Here is a 4,796-nt window from a genome sequence, read left to right on the forward strand (position 1 = left end):
GCATCCCCTAGGCCATTGACTTAGGTCTCTTGATGTTGTCAATTGCATAGGCTCATTGATCCTTGATTCCTAACCTATGATTACAATCTAACATTGATCTCTTGATCCATTTGTTTGTGTTTCATGAGGGCATTATAGGCCTTTGGGTCCTGATTCATCCATGTGCCCTAATTCACCTTATTCGTGCAATTCAGATGATCAAAGATGATTGACTTATCTAAGTTTGGCTCCATTTTGATTCATTCATGGATGCTTAGCATTGGACATTGATCATTGTGCCATAAACCATGTTTTGTTTACACATGGACATGTTCAAAACCCACAGTTGACGTTGGTCATCTATTGACTTTTGGGTCAACCAAGTTGACCAAAGTTTACCATCCATTCAAAGGTCCATTTAATCTTGACATCATTGATCATATTCATTCTTTATGCCATTTGGTTCAATTTACTTTTATTTAGCAAGCATTTAAGATTCAATTTCATTAACCATTAATGTTATTTCTTCCCATTTGTTGGTGCATTCAATTCATATTCAATTTTCAAATAATATTTCCATAATCCATTTCCAATTATATACTTTCCATTCATACACTTCCCTTAAAAATTGCAAAATCCATTCAATACAATTTCAAACTTTCCATACATTCCATTCAAATTCCATTATTCAAATCAATATAATGTCAATTTAAACTTACATCAAAATTACAAGAAAATCATTCTAATACATCTCCATATTTCAAAATTTCAAAATAAGAAAAAAGATAATCCTAATTTATCAATTCCTTTACATCCATAATTCCCTTTGGTAATGTGTTTCAAAGTGCATAATTCCATACCCCTGGCTGGACTTGATGTTAATCTGTAAAACCGAAATTCATTTCAATCATCATTCGATCGTGCAAAGCAAGAAAAGGAAACATGTGAGCATTTGCAGGATAAGGAATTTAAACACCAAGTTGCAGGCTCCATAATAGAAATTCAACAAGAAAAAGAAGTTGAACATGTGCTTTTTGAATTTGCAAATCCACTTCAAACTAACCAATTTGTAGTGCAACTATCTTTTAACCCAACCACATGGCATAACACTATCCAAGCAACCAAGCATATAACCGAAAGTTCAATTTGTTTTCCACCTACAAATTGTGTTTAACACCTCAAGCAGAACTCCTTCATGACTAACTGCCAACCTGTGACTTTGCTAAACATAATCAACTATCAACCTACATTTCTTCAGTAGAAAACCGTGACCTACATAATCCAACCAACATTCCCTACAAGGTTCATAACAGAACAACCTGGTGGCTATAGCTCATATCAGTTTCACAGCAAATTCCTTGTAAATATCACAATGCAATCAGGAAAATTAGCATGATAACAGAAGATTAATCTCTTTCAGTATGATAATAACGGTCACGAATAACAACAATTTATTTCCTAACTGTTAATATAACATTAGAATCTTTTAGAAGCTCAGTTCAAAAAACAGAACCCCTCTTTTTTTAATGGAATTCTCCACCATATTTCTAACACCTCTAACTAACCTAACAATTCCTTTTTTCACTCTAACTAACTTGCATGAATTCCAAGTTAATAGAGTCACAAACCCTCAACCGATTCCATCTGATTAAGATTAACAGAGTTAGAACTCTATTAACTTCCATTCTCTATAAAAAAACCTCACCATCTCCAATCGAGATCAGTTTTGAAATCTCACACATTCACACTATCTCAATCCTCTCAAACCATTCTTATAGTACCTTCGCTCTGCAATCACTCACTCTCCCTAAATCTCTCATATTCAACCTTCAAACCTCACACTCAATCACTCTCGAGAATTCTAAACAGAAGTAAAAGGAAAAATAAGAAGCATACAACACAACCAGATCGCAAAAGATCGTAGAAGAAGAGGAAGAGAAGCAATTTCAGATTTGGTTCGTACCTGTTTGTGATTAAAGCTTCGAATCCGGTAAGTTTTATTCTGCATGATGGTAGCAAAGCGATTTAATCTGAGATGATGGAGCCTTATTCTGCATTTCATTTTTTCTTCAAAGTTTGGATCAAAGAAGAAGCTGTGACGTCGAACCCTGAATTCATGATTCATCGGTATGTCTGCATTTCGCTTTGACGCGTTTCAAGGACGATGCAATAATGGAGGATGTTGGCGAGAAGACACCAATATGTAGTATATTGTTTGCGTCACTTCTCCGACGAGCATTTTTGTTCGTTCTTTGTTGATACGTGTTCGATTGATGAAGAAGATTTGAAGCGAGGCCAAGGCATGTCATGGCGATGTGAGTAGCGACGACGATAAGCTCCGAAATGCAAGATGCAACCAAAGGATGACGCGCCACTCGCCGTTCTGATTTTTTTCTCGTTTGTCTTTAGTTGTTAGAGGCGCCATGTTTGGAAAATTTTACCTTGTACCCCTGCAATTAACCCCATACCCCTACAAAAATTTAAAAATTCCCATTTTACCCTTAATTGGTTTTAACCAATTTACCATTTCATTTTTACCATTCAGTTGAAAATTGCAAAAATTACACTTTCACACCCCTCGCACCGGAACTCTTGCAAAAAGACTTCCGGTATGTATTTTTCCAAACCGGAAGACTTTAGGAATGACTTCCGGAACACACAAAAAAGCAAACCGGAACACTTAAGGAAAGAGTTCCGGTTTAGATAAAAAAAATTTCAAAACCGGAACACTTCTTAAAAGAGTTCCGGTGAACAAATTTTGCATACCGGAACTCTTGGGGGAAGTGTTCCGGTATGTATTATGTGTGTTCCGGAAGTCTTTCTTTAAGTCTTCCGGTACGTTTTTTTTTTTAATTTTAATTTTAATTTTATTTTTTAATTTTTTTTTTTTTGCAGAAATGGAAAATCTTCCCAAAATATGTGTAGATACTACTGATGCGTTTATGACGACGGAAAGATTTGGTACACGAGAAGAGGTTATCAGATGGATTAAAGAGGTTGGAATCGACAATAAAGTAACTGTTATTATCAGTCGTTCAGATACTGAAATGGGGAAGAGAGGGAGAAGTAACAAAATAATATTTGGTTGTGATAAAGGTGGGAAACACAAGATTAGTGATAGTGGTACCCAAAGTGCGTCCAAGAAATGTGGATGTCCATTTAAGTTGTTGAATATGTCTCTAGATGTTGAATATAAAGGTGGGAAACACAAGATTAGTGATAGTGGTACCCAAAGTACATCCTGATTCAGTTAAGTTGTTGAATATATTTCCGATTGTGTTAGTTATGGATAGCACCTACAAGACAAACAAATATAGACAACCTTTGTTTGAAATTGTTGGCATGACATCGACTGAGTTGACTTTTGCTGTTGGATTTGCGTATATGGAGTCTGAGCAAATAGAGAATTTTTGCTGGGTATTGGAGAAATTAAAAGAGTTGTTTGTGAAGAAAGACATGTGTCTACAAGTGATTTTGACAGATAGAGATGTTGCTTTGATGAAAGCAATTAAAGTTGTGTTTCCCAACTCGATTAATTTGCTATGTAGATTTCACATTAACAAAAACGTTGGTGCCAAATGCAAACAACATGTGGTGAATGACCTGCAAAAGACGATATACACATTATGGATGGAAGTTGTCTGGGCTAGTGATGAGGTTGAGTATGGTCAGCGGTTGCATCAACTTGAGCAAGCATGTGTTGATTATAGTGGATTTATTAATTATGTGAAAGACACATGGTTGACTCCACATAGGCATAGATTTGTTGGAGCATGGATTAATCAAGTCCTACATTTGGGTAACACAACGACTAATCGGTACGTCTTATAATTTTGTATGTGTTAATCTTTTAATTATTTTACTTTATCAGGTTAACATGAAAGAGGGGTTTCCATTGCCACCGGTCACATTAGATTGTGCCTCTACAAGTGTAAAGGTCTTATCAGCAAATATGGTGGAGGTATTGTGCCTCTACAAGTGTAAAGGTCTTATTAGCAAATATGGTGGAACCCACCAACATCAATAGATATGCTCTAGTCGCATATGCCCAGCTGGAAGCAGCCCTATGATGTACGAATATATCATATAACCACTCCAACTTGTAATACGACCCCCTGCAGCTCCGAACATGTGACTGTGCCTGACCCTGTAACACTCCTAGGTAGTCAACAGCAAGTTCAACAGCTAGCTCTTCAGTCACATCCTGAGGACTCCAAAAGATACCCCTAATGGGCAAGTGAAGTAGACATGCGACATCATCTAAAGTAATGCTCATTTCACCAAACGGCATGTGAAATGAAGATGTCTCTAGATGCCATCTTTCCACAAATGCAGAGACAAGATTTGTGTCTATCTTGTTCAGACTGGTTCTCTTCAGTGAAGCTAAACCGGATCTAGATACCCAACTCTCCATCTGTGGTGGAAGAGCCAATGGAACCCTAGAAATCAACTTCAGTCCATGTCCGGCAACCTTCAACTCTTTCTTTGGTCCTCTTTCCTAAAAACAATTAAAACACATATTAGAAAACAAATTATAAAATATTCAACTATTATTCATTTTCAAATATAGTCCGTTTACTTACCTCACCGAACCATATATGTCGAGCAACATGATGCTCGTACTTCACCAAAAGAGATGTATCATACGGCCCTCCTGGATATCCAGTCGGCTCAGCTGCAGCTGCAGATGAAGATGCACCCTGGTCTAACGTGCGGACTGGAATCCGGCCATCTGCACCTCTTCTTCGAACCACTGCAAAAATAATGTTAAAAAAAAAAAATTAAAATTAAAAAAAAAAAAAAAAATAACGTACCGG

The sequence above is a fragment of the Lathyrus oleraceus genome, chromosome 5 (assembly GCF_024323335.1).
Source record: "Lathyrus oleraceus cultivar Zhongwan6 chromosome 5, CAAS_Psat_ZW6_1.0, whole genome shotgun sequence".
Lineage (NCBI taxonomy): Eukaryota > Viridiplantae > Streptophyta > Magnoliopsida > Fabales > Fabaceae > Lathyrus > Lathyrus oleraceus.